The 18,372-nt window shown below is 42.4% G+C and overlaps 1 protein-coding gene and 2 long non-coding RNA genes across 4 annotated transcripts in view; 2 read left to right on the forward strand and 1 right to left on the reverse strand.

Moving 5' to 3' along the window:
• Window positions 1-18,372, forward strand: part of Slc24a3 (solute carrier family 24 member 3) — a 487,223-nt gene that overhangs the window by 264,575 nt on the left and 204,276 nt on the right. The window lies entirely within an intron of this gene.
• Window positions 2,969-12,286, reverse strand: LOC143273010 (uncharacterized). The gene is made up of 3 exons (XR_013050811.1): window positions 11,970-12,286; window positions 7,077-7,183; window positions 2,969-3,161 (listed from the first exon to the last, which is right to left on the reverse strand). It is a non-coding gene; the product is annotated as an uncharacterized LOC143273010 (long non-coding RNA).
• On the forward strand, window positions 11,396-17,516 carry LOC143273009 (uncharacterized). Its single transcript, XR_013050810.1, has 2 exons — window positions 11,396-12,559; window positions 12,702-17,516. It is a non-coding gene; the product is annotated as an uncharacterized LOC143273009 (long non-coding RNA).

Genomic DNA, 18,372 nt, shown 5'->3' on the forward strand with positions numbered 1-18,372 from the left:
CACAGGTTGAGCAAGGATTGGATGCCTGAGCCTTTAAGAGACGCTCTACAACAAAACCATAGAAGATCTATCCCTAAAACCCTTCACCTACCCCTTAGGTGGCTTCTGGGCAGAATAAAATGTCCTTGCTCTTTACATGTGTGTTTTCTTGTCCCGATTTCTGTTGATCGCTGTGTTTTCCTATGTGTTGATTTCCCCTTGTTAGATATTGAGTCTACATCTAACCTATACAATGATGGTTCCTTCCATGCACTTTCTCCCAAGTACCTGCCTCTGTTGCTCACCACGGTCCTGAGTTAATAGAACAAAAGTGCCCACTGTCTTCCATGCCCTTTGATGTATTAATGACCTCCAGGAGAAAAAAAATGACCTCCAGTCACTGTTCTGTATGGCAAAAGGTAGCCTGATGGGGATTGAGCTTCTGGTCATCTTCAACTTCTCCAGAACTTTAGCTTCAAGTGTCTGGTTTGAACCTCTGCAGGCCCTGTTCATGCTGCCACAGTCTCTATGAGTTCATATGTGCATCTGTCCTGTTGTGTCTGTGCACACTATTGCCTTGGTTTCCGCTATCCCCTCTGGCTCTTATAATCTCTCTGCTTTCTTTTCTGCATAGCTCCTGAGCCCTGGGGTGAGGGCTTTAATAAAAACATCCTATTTATGACCAAATGTTCCAAAATCTTTCATTCTCTGTACATTGTCCAGTTATGGGCCTCAGTGTTAGTTCCCATCTTGTGCAAGAGAAAGCTTCTCTGATGATGACTGAATGAGTCACTGATCTATAGGTAGAGCAAAATGGCACTAGGAATCATTTTATTGCTATGTTCCTTTAGCAGAATAATAGTATTTGATTTTCCTCTGATTCCATGACCAATCTAGTCTCAGATTCTTGGCCACCCAAGGAATGCCAATCATGGGTTCCATCTCATGGAGTGGGCCTTAAATATAATCAAAGAGTAGTTGGTTACCCCTATGATATCTGTGACACTATTACACCAGTATATCATGCAGGCGGGTTACTGTTGTAGAACATAGGATTTGTAGCTGGGTTAGTAGTTACTATTCCTCTCTCGTAGGGCACAGAGTACCTTCCAGTACCATGAACACTAGTCAGTAGGGATGAAGGCTCTAGTTAGGCACCAGCTTGATTTATCTGCGTTCAGTGAGATTTGTAAGTGTTGTCTTCAGAAATAATACCTTCCCATACTTGTGGAGAGCAACCAGTAGCCTTGGCAATTGCCTGCCAAACTTGTTTTTCAATTTGGTTCTGGTATGGGAACTATGTGGTCTTGGTCAGATTATTTATTTACCTTTTTCTTTTTTTATTTTAATTAATTTATTTATTTTGCATCCCAACCATGCCTCCCCTCCTTCTCCCTCTCCCCCTCTCTTCTGCTCATCCAATCCACCCCTCTTCCATATTCACTCAGAAAGGGTCAGGCCTCCCATGGGCATCATCAAAGCATGGCTTATCAAGTGGCCTTAAGATGCAAGACCCTCTCCCTGTATTGAGGCTGGGCAAGGCCACCCAACAGGAGAAATAGATTCCTGAGAGCCAGCCAAAGCACCATGGACAGCCCCTGCTCCCATTGCCAGGAATCTCACAAAATACCAAACTACACAACTGTCTCATATATGTTGAGGGCCTACATAAGTTCCATGCAGGCTCCCTGGTTGTTGGTTCACTGTGTAAGTTCCCATGAGCCAGGATAGCTATTTCTGTGGGTTTTCTTGCAATGTCCTTGACACCCCCACGCTCCTACAGTTCTTCCTCCCTCTCCTCAGTAGGACTCCCTGAGCTTTACCCAATGTGTGGCCATGTTACCCTTTCCAGTGGAATTTCTACAGCTTGAATTGATGACACTTCTATGTATCTACCAGGGTTGTTGAAGAATGGATTAAGGCAACATATGGCTGTCAGGGCACCAACCTCTGCCTTAGAAACCTACCCAACACAGGGGTGGCTTTAAGGTCACCCATACTTCCCATTCCAAAAGCAGAGAATTCTGAGAAGTTGATGGTATGGTAGGAACATACCTTCTACCTCTTCACTCATTATGGGAATTTGACCCTTTAATACTGAAGCCAGGATTCCTGATTCCATATGGGCATCATAGTCATAGACTATAGAAAATTATATACTTAATGTTTATTAAATTCATTGTAAAATACATTTTAAAAGTGAATTTATTACATATCTCTAGTAAACAGAAATAAATATTTTATTATAATACTTAAGCACCATCATAAAACTGTCAACATTTTTGAAAAGTTTGTTCTCACATGGCCTCACATTAATGTCACATTGGTACACAGAGCAGTGATTTAGGATTCCACCAAGCCACATTTACTTCCTATTTCTTAAAGCTATTAGCCATGTCCAACTGTAATTGTGTGGCTTGCACAGCCCTGTAGTTTAGGAAGCATTTAAGACTATGATGTATCTTTCTTTTTTTATCGTATTTTATTTTTTGAAAATGTCAAACATGTATACAATGTGTCTTAGTCATATCCATCCCCCACTCCCTCCCTTCAGTGCCTCCTGGTCTACTCTCAACTATTTCTAATCTTTCCAATAACATCTCCTATTTCTGACTGCCAATGTCTGAATTGAGGCATAGAATTATTTCTGACCTTGAGGCTGCCTGGGGGGTCTGATGGTAGCTCTCTGAATTAAATGGATTGGTTCTGACTTTGTTGCCATGGTGACAGAAAGCTGCACAAGCTGACCAGGTGACCAGCTGGATGGCAAAGCCTTCCAGGTGTGAGACATTTCTTTTTCAGCCATCCCAGTGACTGTCAGCCCTACCCCCCCAAGCTAGTCATAAAATCATTCAGATTGTACCCCTGGCATCTTAGTTTGGGGGGGGGAGGTGCCCAAAACCCATGATCTAATGTGTATGCTTACAAGGTGCATGTAGTGTCATAATATATGAAAGGGAAATAAATATAAAAATGACAAGCACACAGGGGAAACACGACCTCTTTACTTACAGATGACTAGGCTACTCGGTGTAGCATAGGCACTAAAACTTCTGTGGGAGAATAGACCAACAGTTAAAACCACACTAAAGCAGTCACCAGGCAGTGCCCCCTTCAGTTGGCATTTATTGGCTTCTTTCTGCACTCTTAAGACCGTCGTAAGGATCCAGGAATGGAATGACCTAGAAATGAGAGGCACCGGTGTAATATAAGGGGGTTCGGTGTAGGGAAGGAGTGTCAGAGCACATTATGCAGAAAAAAATGATGGACACTTGGGTAGAGGGTCAGAATCTGAGTTGAGATGCAGAGGGGCTACAATACAGACATCAGACATAAATCTTTCAGGCCAACTGTCAATTCATCAGCTGTTCCTCCCCCAAAGGGAAGATGCCTTAGTGTTCCATACCCACAAACACCAGAAACAAAACAGACTTTCTGGGTGTGTGCTACAAATGATTGCCCACTCCATGTTTTGACTCTTTGAAAAGTTCTATCTTAACTATGTTTGCTGTGTATTATGTCTTTTGTCTCTGAGGCTCTTAGCTTAGCTAGTTGCATTCCAGACTGTAATAAACAGCCCTCTCCTTGTCAGGACCCAGCAGGTTCCCTGGGGCCATGAGACTTGCATGAAGCGGAAGAGTCCGTAGCTGACTTTTACTGAGTGTGTCTATGGGGAGTGAACCTTAGCCCCTATCTGCATGTGATCAACAGAGATGCCCCTGGTGTTACCTGAATGTCTATCTGTAACCTATGTCCAACTGTCAGCCATAAAGTGAAAAATTTTTAAACATTATCAGTTTTTGGAAGAAAAAAAAGGGGAGGTCAAATTTTCCCTCAAAAAGTCAACTTGGGGATCCTTCATGGGGCTCCTTCCTCAGAACAATGACCCCATAGTAAGAAAGCTCAGCCTAAAAGAGAGAAAAACCAGTGAAGGAAAGTTCTACAGATTTGAACATTTGAGGTGTCTCAACAAGGATGGCTGGTTTGGTTCAAGCTAATTCTCTTCCAAGTGATGGACTCACATAGAAAAGAAATTTTGTCAAAACATGAACACCCCACCCACCCACAACCCCTGTTCAGACTTTAAAGGAAGATTTGGGAAATAAAAACCATACTCAATTTTAACTGTCACAGGCATGTTTAGTGGGAAAAAGCAGCAGAGTTATTTACTTTTTAAAAAATTGGCTAGAGTCTTTTAATTCACTGGGCAATCAATGAAACACCAATCATTTAATGATGTCTGGGTATACGTAGGTATGGGACCATCTATTGATATGGCTACCCATGCTTTTCAGGGCCTGCATTTCTGAAGAAAACTGACTCCCTCTCCTAGCAGCCATCAATTGCCAATGCCAATAACTACTCAAATAGATGTGGGGCTTCATGAGCTTGTCCCCAACAATTCTGGAATTTGGGGTGGCTTGATCTAGTGTAGCTCTTGTGTGTGTGCAGTCACAGCTCACACAAGTGTGAGCTCGTGTGTACAACAGTGCTATTGTTTCTGGCAAATGCTATTTCAATGCAGATGTCTTCTCTTTCTGGTTCTTACAATCTTTTTTTTTTTTTTTTCCGGAGCTGAGGACCGAACCCAGGGCCTTGTGCTTGCTAGGCAAGCATTCTACCACTGAGCTAAATCCCCAACCCAGGTTCTTACAATCTTTCTGCCATCTCTTCCATAATAATCCCTGAGCCTCTTTTCTAGTCATTGATCAGTGAAGTCCCATAGACACCCTCACAAACATCACAAGCTATTGTTGCTGCTCTTGGTTACTATTTAAAGCCTGATGATAGTGTCTGTGCCAGCTAATTTTATGACAACTTATCAAAAGCTGGAGTTACCTGAAAGGAGGGCTCAATTGAGAAAATTCTTCCATAAGCCCTAGCTGTAGAGCATGTTCTTAAGTAGTGATTAATGGGGGAAGGCCCAGTCCATTGTGAGTGGTGCCACCTCGAGGCTGGTGGTCGTGGGTTCTGTAAGAAAGCAGGCTGAGCAAGCCAGTAATCAGCATTCCTCCATGACCTCTGCATCTGCTCCTGCCTCCAGGTTACTGCCCTGATTGAGTTCCTGTCCTGACTTCCTTTGATGATGAACAGTGATGTGGAAGTGTAAGCCAAATAAACCCTTTCCTCCCCAGTTTGCTTTTGGTCATGCTGTTTCACCACAGCAATAATAACTCTAATTAAGATGTCATACTAGACAGTTTTATGTCAACTCAACACAAGCTAAGATCATCTGGGAGGAGGGAACCTCAATTCGGAAAATGCCTCTACAAGATCAGACTGTAGGCAAGCCTGTAGAATATTTTTCTTAATTAGTGATTGATGAGGGAGGGCTCAGCCCATTGTAGGAGGTGCTGTTGCTGGGCTGGTGCTCCTGGGTTCTATAAGAAAGCAGACTGAGTAATCATGGGAAGCAAGCCAGTAAGCAACAACCCTCCATGGCCTCTGCGTCAGCTCCTGCCTCTAGATTCCTGCCCTGTTGAAGTTCCTATCCTGGCTTCCTTCTGTGGTTAACTACAATGTAGAAGTGTAAGCCAAATTAACCCTTTTCTCCCCAAGTTGCTTTGGTCATGGTGTTTCATCACAGCGGTAGTACCCCCAACTAAGTAGGTAGTATCCTGTTAGTGAAGACACACATGCTTGAGTTATAGGACAAGGAGAAATCAGGCTAGTCCCAACCTGTAGCCTTCAACCCTACTGGCTAGTTTTCATAGTTCTGTAAGTTTCTGTGCATACTGCCTGCAAATAAAGCCATCAACAGTCTTGCCCAGCTGTGAACTGTAGTAGCAACTGTCTTGGCAAGATGTGTACACTGGTGCAACAGTGGTATGAATGTTAGGGAACTAACCAACCACTGTCTGGTGGGATTTAAAGCCCAAAACACCAGATGGAACCCATGCCTGTTACCATTTTCTGGGCCCAAAAGCCCATGTGTGGCTAGATCATAGTCCCTAGGGAGAAATCTAATACTATTATTCAGATAAATTGACGTAATAATGAACTGTTCCCTAAATTCTTATCTTTATAATCATAGATTGGTGCATCCCTCAACCCACAAAAGAGAATCTTTTTGCATTAGATAGTGATTAATACAGAGACTCACAACTGTACCGTGTACTGAGAATAAGAGATTGTGGAATGATCAGTAATAACTGGGACATCTATAAAACACTTGTTTCTCAATGACAAATCCAATTTTTGATCTGTGCTGCCAGTTTCTAGGATACAGCCTGGATGGCAGCTATTCTCAGACTGGGAATTTTGACTGGATCAGAAAGAGCTGGAATTACTGGACCAGTTCTGGGCCACAGTGATTTGGAAGGATTCTGGAGGCAAAGCTTGCTCTGATTACTCCTAAGTAGCCACTTCTAACACATTTTACATTTCATTCTACATTCCTTTGGAGGCTTAGAACAATTGTCAACCAAAGGGGTTATCTCAGGTTGGGTTCATAAAGACCAGGAAGGGGAATTGCCACCAAAGCTGTCCAACCTCAATGCATGAATTGGCCTTTACATTCTTGCATTAGTCACACATTGACTGCACCATCCTCTTGGAGCAAGGACTTAATAGTGCAGGTGTTTGTGGCTGAAGTAGAACATGTTAGCTAAGGGTAATTAACTGAAGAAAAGTGTGCACGGGGCTGTTAACAGACAGCATGCCAGCATTGAGTGGCAGAGCATCAGTCAGTGAAGAGCTTCTAGGAAGGTGCCAGCAACTTCTACTGCAAGATTAAACAGTCATATTGTTGTCTTACTGTATTTGGACAAGTTATATGAGCTCTTGCCACTTTTATGGAAAAGCATCATTCACTCTTCTATGAGAGCTCCCTTTACTTTCCAAGCTGTATACAATACCGGGTCTTAGACACGTTTTATAGAGGCATGAAGAATAGTGTGGTTACATAAGCTAAGGTAACTGGTCAAACATGAACAGCTTCTCCTGTATAGAACATTGCCAGCATGGACGTAGCCACTCAGCTATTCAGTCAGGCTTATTAAAATATGAGGGCATAAAAAGAGCTGATTCCAATCATTTTATGGCAGGACAGTTTCCCTCGGGAAAACAAGGCTGGCCAAAATGTGTGTGGTCCATACCTTTTATGTGGAAGATATTTGGAAGACTTCCCTCACTTGGACATGCCCAGTCTTGCTTCTGACCGTTCACTTGAGCGCCACACCTTTTCTCTCTGCCACTTGCCTTTCTGGTATTTGGAAACAGTCAACATAAATTACAAATTTTCCATTGCCAAACTCAAGTTGCCAAGTTCTTTTATCCCATGTGGTTCTAATATCCAAAGAAATCCCCTGCCTCCTTCCAGATTGGGACTGGGTATCATATTGTCACCTGAGTGGAGTGTACCTATTTCCAAAGCACAAAAACATAACCATTTGGATTTGAAATTCCCAGTAAAAGCGAGGTTTGAGACAAAGGATGTGATGAGGAAACCCAGGAATACATGGACCGTGTTCAAGACTAGTGAAGTGCTGTGAGAAGACAATTCCATAGCTGCCTCTCAATTCAAACTAGTCAGACATGCCTCTGGGACACCCCTGGCTTCATTCTGCTGGCACAGGGAATGGAAACTTTGGCCATGGGTAGTTGTTTCTGTGGCTTCTCCACTCCATGCCTCATCCCCAAGCCTCCCTCCTTCTCACTGACAATTTCCTAAAGCAAGTCCAGTCTAGCATCCATCCGCCCTAAATACCAGCCAGCAGAGATGCAGAGGCATGTATGAGGCTGGGCAGAAAGAATGTTCTTCCCCTGAAAACCAATAGACAGACACCCCTTAGGGAATGATGGGCCATGGAGCCGTGTGTATGGCTCACTTGGGAACCCCTTGTTTGAAGGGAAAGCATAGCGTTCTAGATCCATATCCCAGTTGTATCCACCACCCACTTCACCAGCCTACACTCATGAGGTTTGTGTCCTGATCCTTGTAGTAATCTAATGCAGAATTCCTCTGTGCTGACCAGGGAAATGGTGGAGGAAGAAGTAGTGTCCCTGTGCTTTCTGGGTTAGCCTGGAAGTAAGCATTCATGAGAAAGTGACATTGAAACTGCAGCCTGGAATAATGAGTGAGAAATCAGCATGGGACAGGGCAGGAGGGCAATGTACCAAGCAGTGCTTCATGGCGGGGAGTCTCAGTTCAGGGGAGCCCTAGGGATAGACTTGTACTTGGGCTGGAATGGGCACTTAGGAAAGTGACAGAGCACCTCAGGACCTGCTCCTGTGTGTACTAGCAGTTTTCAGGGGAGATTTTAGGAACAGTGGCTGCACCAGGCCAGCTTTCCCCCAGTGCCAGAACCTGGCTCTGTTGTAAATTGGGGTCTTTCATAAGCCCCGATACCAACCTTTTCTGCCTTACCTAAGCAGATTGTGAAAAGCCAGCATCCCGTGACCCTGAAGTGTCCAAATGATAACATGAGGTCCTGAGCTTTCTGGAAAGTGTCACTGCTCAAGGTGCCAAAATGCTTTGCATCAAAAGCATGTCAGTCAATAGAGATTCACAGTCAACTCCTTGCTTATGCTTAGCCCAAGACAAATAACAAGATCGAGAGAACATGGCCAGCACTTAAAGTGGAGGAAAAACTCCCAAACCCGTTCTTTATAAAGTGGTTGGGAGTGGGGCTGGGACTCTTCCATCTCAAGAGCAGACACTAGATGAGATAAGGAAATTCACTACAAGGGCCATGAATGTAGGTCAGTTGATAAAGGGCTTGCCTGGCAAACCCAGAGCCCTGGGCTCAACCCCTAGCCCTGCAACTGGCACGCTGTAATCGCAGCACTCAGGAATATCAGGAGCTAAGTAAGGGTCGCCCTAATTACACAGAGAGTTTGAGGATAGCCAGTATTACTTGAGACCCATAAGGAAAGAAAGGAAAAGGAAAGAAAAGAAGGAAGAAAAGGAGAAAGGACAGAAGGACAGACACAGGCTCAAGATCTGCAGTGAGGATCCGTGCCCCAGAATCTACATGCCATAGGGATGTATCTCTCTAGCTGAGACTGGCTAATCAGGACATTGACCAGTTCTAGTGTTGGATTTCATGTTAGATTTTAATGAGATTTCGTGCCACTCTACATGTCCTTTCAGTTCTTGGTGAAGACTTTTCTTTTAGGAAAAACACACAAAGGCTATAGGATTGGCACAGGCATTTGCTTACTTCTCTGAGCCAAGAGAAATACAAACTCAGGCATGCCCAAGGTGGGTTATGAAGATGCTACTGCAGTAGAATCAAAGGGGGTACCTGGCTTAGAAGACCTGGCCCAAGAGGCATACTTGTTTTGTAAGCTGGGCCTCAGTTTCCCACAGAGTTCTCAGGGGTATTCTGAGAGTCAGGAAGATCATGGACAGGGAACAATGGCATGAGAATGCATGAAGTAATGCCCCTGTTTTCACTGGAAAGCTTGTCTGTTCATTCACATTACACAGAGCACCTACCACAGAGGACACTGGGTAGCCTGTTCCCTCTTGCCCCCACCCTTCCTTCTCTACATTCTCTTCATCTGGGCAGCCTCCTCTGGGCCGTGTAAGCCTATCCTGTCTACAAGGTTCCACTCAAATCGTCTGTCTCTTTCATGAGGTATTTATCCACTGCCTTGGCTTAGAGTCACCTCTTTCTCCCTGACTTCACAAACTACACACTGATCCTCATTAATAGCTATCGATTAGCTGTAAAAAAAAAAAAAAAAAAAAAAAAAGTCATAGATAAACCTATCATTTCAAATGGGGCAAATTGATTGCAGCTTCCTATCTACTCACTACAATAACTCTCTTCTAGAATCTTGTTCCTCCCTGACCAGACACTTAGAGGGATAGTTCATTCTCCTGCCCCTTAACACCATGCAGACCTTAGTCACTTCCCTGATGCACAGAACACAATAAGCTGTTGTCTGTGGCTTCCTGGGTTAGGTTATTAAAGGCCTCTGTCTTGGAAGATAAATACATAGCTATAAGCCACTGGATAAGATGTTCCCGTGCAGGAAAGCCCGTATAGAAAGAACATAGGGAGATAGAGAGGGAGGCCAAAAAGCTTTAGCTGTATTGGTCCCCAGGCATTAGAGTCTCTCCAGACCGGGTGTCAGACAGATACTATGAGCTTGAACCTCCGTGTATGTGCAGATCTACTGTGATTGCAATTGTGGAGTAACTGAGCTAGGAGCCACCGACTGAGCCTGGTAAACCATTAGAAATGTAAGACCAAATACAGAAATGCCAGTGTTACCTTAGACCGTTATGTGTGAAACTGGTTATTATACAGATATTGATGTGCAGAATGTACATACATCCTGTCCAGGTCTCTTTTGGGTACTACATTGAAGTGCTAACCTGGATATCTCATAAACAGAAATTGTTTTTCACAGTTTGGGAAGCTAGATGTCTGAAATGAGGGTGCAAGCATCGCTGTGTTCTGGTGAGGCTTTTTCTTCTGGGTAGATGTCTACCTTGTATTCAGGCATGCCATGGAAGAGAACAGATAGGCAGCTCTCTCATGACATTTATAAGGGTCCTAATCCTTCTCTAGCAATTACTCCCAAGAACCCTGCATCACAATGCCATCACATTGGGAATTAAAAATATTCAGACCATTAAATTTACATTTACCTATTTACATGAAGGCACATGTATGTATGCATATAAAAATATACACATTCAGGTATAAAGCCTCTGTGCACATATACACATGCACACATTATGCACACCTAAATGTGCATATACATTTGTGGTTCTGGACATTGGCTCCCTTCTATCCTGACATCCTTGGACTTGTGTTTCTTGTATATTATACACTTAACTCTGGCTTCCTCAGCTGATCAATTGACTGCATGGGTCCAAGAATGTGTTGCACACTCCCTTGCCATCCTCGGCCAGCCTTAGAAAGACATGGCTAATGTAGCAACTATACCCTGAGTCCTTAAGTTCAGTAGACAGGGAACATATATACATCTGGGCCCCTACAGTGCTCATTAAAGCATGTTACTGGGGTCATAAAGAAAGTGGATTCATTTTGATATTTGAATCTCTCTTGGAGCAAATTGGAGCCATTGACATGAAATCACTGAGAATAAGTCTCTTGATTTGCTTCTGTGCCACAGACTTAGAGAAAGACAAGCTGCCCCCTCATTACCCCTCCCCACTACAGATTCCAGTTCCAGGACACAGGAAACTCAGGCCAGGCCCTGCTTCCTCCATCCTGGCTCCTCACAAGCTCTGCCCTTTTCCATCATCAGATGAAAAGAAGCCCCTTTCCTCTCTCCTCATCCGATTGTCACATAGGAGATACAAGCTTTGATGCAGATATATTTGATTCTGTGGTGATTCTGAACTATGAAAGAAAATGTAATCCTTAGGCTCCCTCACAGAATATGTTATTTGTATTTAAAAAGTGCCTTCAAGTCTGGGGGTGGCGACACATGCCTTTCTTTAATTCCAGAACTTGGGATTCAGAGGTAGGTGGATCTCTGTGAGTTCGAGACCAGCCTCTGCAAAGTGGGTTCCAAAGCAGGTAGGGCTTCATAGAAAGACAGACCCTAACTTTTAAGAAATAGTGGTTCCAACAGTGAAAGGATTGTGTTTTGAAATGATAATTTAAGTAAAGTTTCTTAGTAGAGCTACATGAAATGCCCTGAAGCTTAATGTTCACGAGAAATGATCAGAAATAATGATATGGAATTCTTTTCTAGCCTTCCAAAGTCAGCTGTATTGTTTTATTCCACCTCCTTCATGAATTCAAACAGACCAGCATGACATGTAATGACAGTGTCATGGCTCAAACTGAAATGTCCCCCACAGGTTCATGTTTTTGATGCTTCCCCTCCCCAGCTTATGGCACACTCTATTGAAGGCTGCAGAACCTCTGGGAGTTAGGGCCTAGATGTTCTAAACAGACCACTGTAGGTGGACATCTGAAGGTTTCACAAGCCCTTAGTCCCAGCCTATTCTCCATGCCTCCTAGGCCACTACTGTGTAAGGAATCCCACCACATTACCTTCCCCAGCATGGTGGACTGAGGCACTCTGAACCCATATACAAAATAAATATATCATCCTCTGAGTTGTTTCCACTTGGCATTTTGTCCCAGCAGTGAAAAGGTGACTAATGCATGCTGCAGTCCAGCATCTTCAAAGACATACAACAATGGTTCTTTGATGCTGAGGCTGCCAGAGAACTCATTTCTTGGATCAGCCTTACTGAATTGAGCCCAGGATCCATCCTGGATCATGGTGTCAGTATGCACATTAGCATATGACCTCTGTGACATCATGACCTAGGTCATTACATCTCAGAGATTAGGAGGCTGCCATGACTTCAGCATATTTTTTTCTCAGAAGAATGGTGTCTTAGTTGCTTTAAAGATTTCTTTCAATCTGTCTTCAACTGAAGTCAATTCTACAATGAAATATAACCACCGAGAAAGATGCAAAGACAGCCAGCCAATGACACAGAGCCCTGAGTTCTGAGGGGACCCAGAGGTCAGTGGAATGGGAGAGAGTCTATGACACAAAGGTGATCTGGAACCTTTCCCTCCCACCAGGTGGTGCTTTTTCCTCTTTCCTTTGAACCACAACACACAAAAAGGTAGCATTTATTATCTATGTCTCAACTAAATCAAGAATGAAGCAGAATTTTTCTCTAAAAGATTCAAACTAACTCCTTTATGTGCTTTATGTGGTGGCTGGACTTTGTCATCGGCTTCCTGTCTCTGTTTGCTTTGTATCAGGCTTCGCAGATTTGTCTGGACTTGAAAAACATTTATTAAACACCTGCCTTCTGTTGCTGTAGATTTCAATTTGCCAACCTCACGTGGGACATCAAAATATGACACTTACAGGAAACACAGAAGAAAGCCTTCAGATTCCAAAAGAACTCAACTCTATTTCCTTCACGATAGATGGTGGCCAACACTGTTTTGCCTTTGAACACAAGATCTTGCCTCTAAGCCTTGGGGCATTGCCTGCCAAAGACGTCCGAATTTCCACAGATGCTTGTTGGGATGGCTTGACCTTGAAATATTTATAGCCAAGGACTTTGGAGTGCCGCAGTGTCTCTTCCTATAACCCCTCCCCAAGCCAAATCTTGCTTCTGTCTAGTCCTCAGTTTAGCTACATAATGCAGTATGAAACTAGGTTATCATCCAGGCCTCCCATTCTATCTTGACAGCCCAACCATCAACATCATTTTTCTCCTACACCTCTACAGCCTTACTTAGCATTGGGTCAGACAGTTGCTCCAAGCAGCACACTGACTTAATCTGTGACTAACAACAGATTTTTGGAATCTTATGTATATTGGTCTTATTATAATTTGATTTGCAGCAGGCAATGATGACAAATATAATCTGGGCTTCTGACTTGCAGTTGTTGTAGAGTGGGTAGCAGCATATCAAGTCTCCTGTAGGAGCTGTTATTAACATTGTACAAAATGCTGAAATGATCATTATTTAAATTATCTGGATGGTAAACAAAGAAAGCAGAGGGAATAGGAAGGCTGAAAGAAGAAAGCCATGTCAGGTTGGAATATCAGTTGGCTTTTCCCCTTAATCGATTCCCCTCTATATGTGATATGTGGGGTACCAAACTCAAGCAGAGATCAGTCATCTTACTGAGTCAAAACATGAGAGATTACAGTTTGGCGCCCCCAGAACTGTTGTCAATTAAGGGAAATGTCAGAATAGGGGAGTCACCAAAATGTTCTTGAATAAGCATATTCTCCTTATACATAGACCCCTGACTGCCTGGGGAGTTTCCAAACATCCTGGGGAAGTTCAAAGCAGCCAGGGGAGGTGGAGGGAGAGGGCAGAAGCAACATTCGAAAGACTGATTGACTGGGCAAACAAAAGTAATAAATCCTCAAGTTAAGTCTCTTAATGGCTTAGCCCAGTGGTTCTTAACCTTCCTAATGCTGTAACCGTTTAATACAGTTTTTCATACTGTGGTTACCCCCAACCATAATGTTTTTTTCATTGCTATTTTATAACTATTGTTTTGTTACTGTTATGACTCATAATGTAAACAAACATCTGCTATGCAAATGGTCTTAGGTGACCTCTGTGAAAAGGTTGTTCAGTCCCCAAAGGGGTCATGACCCACACAGGTTGAGAACTTCTTATACTTTTCTTCATAATCTTAACAATGACCATATCCCAAGATCAAGAGCACAGTCAAAGCAGATTTATTAGAATAAAGTCTATATTACCACAAGATATGAGCCCTCCAGAAATTCTACCAGAGCCTATAATCCCAAAACTACCACAAGAGCCAGCCTCCAGTAATCCAACTTCCTTTTAGAACAAAATTCTGTGCTCTTTAGGGGAAGATTACAGAGCCCAAAGTCTCCTCAATACATCACCTGTGAAGTCATACACACAGTCTAAACTCACTAGCCATCCATCAAGTATATTCTAAACCCTCCCATTTTGATCTTGTCTATCTGACACTGTAATTAGACGTGGCCTTCCCAAAGCATTTCCTTTGTCATTAGTTCCTACTCTTGGTCCACACCTATGAAACCTAACTGGAGACACAAACTTGTAGTCAAAGCAAGAGGCACTTAGTCTGTTTCATTCAAAGTGATCATATACCATTGCCAGAGCCCAGTGGTGATCCAAGGATTTGGAAAACAACTACGAAAGAATACTTTTAGCTTGGGTTAATTACTATCTTTGTTTAGTATCCAACCGCATTGAGTGACAGGTGTTTTCTAACAGATAGATGCATGGTATTTGGAATATACATTTTGAACACAGAAACTTATCTAACAAAAATAAATATCTTGAGTTCAAATCTCCTCTGAGAAGAATTGCACATGTGACTGGTAGATTGGATGTTTTGGTCCACAACTGTATGCAAGTGATCAAGAGATATATAAGGGGGCAGATGGTCTCCTTCAGGCAACAGCTACATTTTCCCATGAAGGAACAGGCCAGAGGATGCCAAGTATGAAATTAAGGTGTAAGCTGTGTGTAAGCACAGCTTAATTCATTGATATTTTGTCTTCCTCTAACTCGATATGAGTTTTCTTAGACATTTCCTTTATTATCATAAATTTCAAGCAACTATTGTGGGTAGTAATAACCCATTCCATATGCTTGGATATGCTTGGTATCTCTAGGGATCATATACAAATACCTTTAGGCTTTTTTCTCGTATTAAGTAAATTGTGTTCTTTTAAGAAGTGCCCAGCAAAAGAAGTGGCAGAAAACACTGTTATCAGGACTAAGGGCAGCCAGTCATCCCTGCATTTTAGGACTCTGTCTATACACCTTCAGCGTAAAAGAGCACTCATGACCTCATTCCCATTCCCATAACCATAGCAGATACTGTTAATGCATTGGATCTATCAAACATGCTCAGCCAGTCACTGCTAGTCAGCTGATGGTAACAGCTGAGCCCTGGCTTCTATCCCTGAAACAACATGGAGAAACAAAAAGAGCAGGCTTTGAAGGGAGACAGAGGGAAACCTTTGTGCTTATCACCAAATTTTCTGGTTCTCAGTTCCCCATCTGTAGACCAATAGAACACTAAAGGTTACTCTTAGCTCTGAGATTTGGCGATTTAACATTTAAAAATGTCACTGGTTTGAAACCTCCAGTCACTTGACCTATGCACTTCATCTTCTACAAATCAAATGCTTAAAGAGAGAAAATGTTAAATGTGGGTTCCTGCAGAGAAGTATTACTTCCTAAAAGAACTAATTTAAGCATGTTTTTCCTTAAAAAAAAAAAATCATTCAATCTCCCCCTTTCCAACAATGCCGAGGGCCTAGGCAAGCTTCTAACCATAATGGACTCTTTAAAAGAACTATTAAGCAGGTTTATGGGTACATCAGCTGTTAGGAATTATGCACACATGGGAAACCCCCAGCTGGCCAGGCCAGGGTATCCCGAGCATGCAGGGAACCATACTGGCATGCTGAACAGATGCCTCAGCGGTCTGTCGGGTGACCAACTCCATGTGGGAATGGCAGCCATGGGCCGACAGGTGGACATTCACAACCCAGACACTACATCCGCACAGAAATGGTTTATTATAATAGAGAGACAAAGAGAAAATAGGAAAGAAGAGAAAAAGAGAGTGGGAAAGAGAGAGGGGTGGGGGTCGAGGGGTGCACACCTCATGTGAGTGGAGAAAGGGGGCAGAGTTTTTCCTTAAAAAGAGGCTTCTATGTCAGGATGCATGGTGGCCCCAAGGGGCTGGTCAGAATATTTACATCAACTTCCTGGCCTGAGTGTCTCTAGATCACTAAACAAATGTAAGAACAGCAGGAACACAGAACCCAGACTGGACCTTGAGATCATCCATTCAAACATTGTCTTTGACATTGGCACCAAAGAACATTTGAGGAACAAGGAAGTCCAAGAAAGAGACAGCATTCTGAATTCCACTGGGATGTTTACTTTTAATATTTCATTTCCTTTAATGAGAATTCTTTATGGACACAGAATTGATAGTCCCACATGATCAACAAAATGCAAGCTGTCACCTGCAAATAGGCCTCCTTCCTGCTACCATGTTTATGACCTTTGAATGGTACATTATTCATGAGATCACTGTATTTTCTGCGGTAGCTGCTGGCTCAGAGATACAACCAGCACTAATGTTGTTTGTTAATATTATTTATAAAAAATATGTTTCTTGTTCATCAAATTAGATTTCATTGCTCTGCCAGACCAAATGTCTACGTAACGAATGATCAAAGTTCTTCGGTTCCAAAGAATGCCTGTTCCCTTCCAGAAGAAAAGTTTGTGGGATGATTATTTAAAATCTTTTGCCAATGTGGACATGAAAAGAAGAACTCTGAAGTAGAAACCAAGTTTGTCATGAGTGTTAAGTCAACTTCAGCACCATGAAAAAAAAAAAAAATGACCGAAGATGGTTTTCCAGCCTGCAGTTAGTGATCTGATTATCAAATGGGGATTAGATTGTGTACGTCCATGAACATGTAGAATAAGCCCAAGGAAAATTGCTCATGAGACTAGTCATTTGAACACAAATGAGTTCTTTGATGGAAAAGTGAATCTTTGTTGAATTGTAAAAGTGCAAGAACTCCTAGCTCTCCATGTTTATTCTGGACCTTCCTGGGGCCAACTCAGGTACAAATGCATTGTTTAGCAGGTGAACCTAGGTAGATGAATCTTCAAGTAACATTGTGAGATAGAGAAAGGAAGGCAGCCAATCAGCTCAAGCAAGTCGATCAAGCCAGGGACCAGCAGCAGCTGCTTCATTCTGTTGAGAACTCTGACCATGTAAATCACAACTAACTTGTCATAAAATGTGGAGGGGTGCATCCTGCTTTCATCAGACTTTGACTGAAGCCTTTCTAGGAGAAAGAGAACCATTACTGCCTGGCACTGCACTTAGCTCAGATGTGGAGAAAGCCCTCAGACTAAGAGATATGAGTGCTGATGTTTCATGTGACAGTGGTAGATGCCAGGCTTGTGGACACTAATGACTTAGGAAATACCCATTTGTCCTTATTTCTCTCTCTCTCTAATACTATTCAATTAAAAGGGACCTATTATTTGATAAGTACTTAACCAATTCTATGTATTGCATATTTCATAAGCATCTTCACAATTAATCTTCATAATAACCACATAAATTAATATTGTGTTCATTATCCTACTTTGCATATTAAGAAACTAAGACTCAAAGAGATTAAGACATTTCCCCAAGGCTGCACACCTCCAAGTTGGTGAAGAATGAATTCTAATTCAGGCATTTATATAACCCTTGTCAGCTGTGGTAAGCAAATGTCATATCACAATGTAGATAGATAGATCATAGACAGACAAACAGACAGGTAGGTAGGATCTTGCTACAGAGCCCAGGCTACAATGAAACTTGTGATCCCTCTGCTGCCTGTTCCCAAGTTCTAAGATCTCTTAAACATTTAACTACTGATCGTAACTCAGCCAGTTTGATTGGCAATGTCATTTTGATAGCTGGATGCACTCTCCATTGTAGCTCTTCTAGAACCAGGTGCTGATTTCTCTTCATGGAGATGCTTTTTTTTTTTTCATTCAAAACTAATGTTTCTGGTTTTTTTTAAATAAACTTTATTATTTAAGAAATTTGAAAAAAACAAACAAACCACACACTGATGTTAACCAGACCCAAGGTGTATAAATGTCAACAAACATCTGTACAGTTATAATAACCACTGAAGATATGGAGCTTTACATATAGATACTTTTGCTTTAAATATATTTCTATGCACTTAGCCATCACAAAAAGCAAAAAAAAAAAAGACAATATTAGAACTAGAAAACAATTAGCTTTATGTCCTCCTTAATAACTCGTGTCTATCAATGGCATTCAGTCTTTCCTCGTCCCCTTATATTGAACCTTTCTTACTCTCTTTTCTACATGTCATATTATATCCACATGTAT

The sequence above is a fragment of the Peromyscus maniculatus genome, chromosome 4 (genome assembly GCF_049852395.1).
Source record: "Peromyscus maniculatus bairdii isolate BWxNUB_F1_BW_parent chromosome 4, HU_Pman_BW_mat_3.1, whole genome shotgun sequence".
Taxonomy (NCBI): domain Eukaryota; kingdom Metazoa; phylum Chordata; class Mammalia; order Rodentia; family Cricetidae; genus Peromyscus; species Peromyscus maniculatus.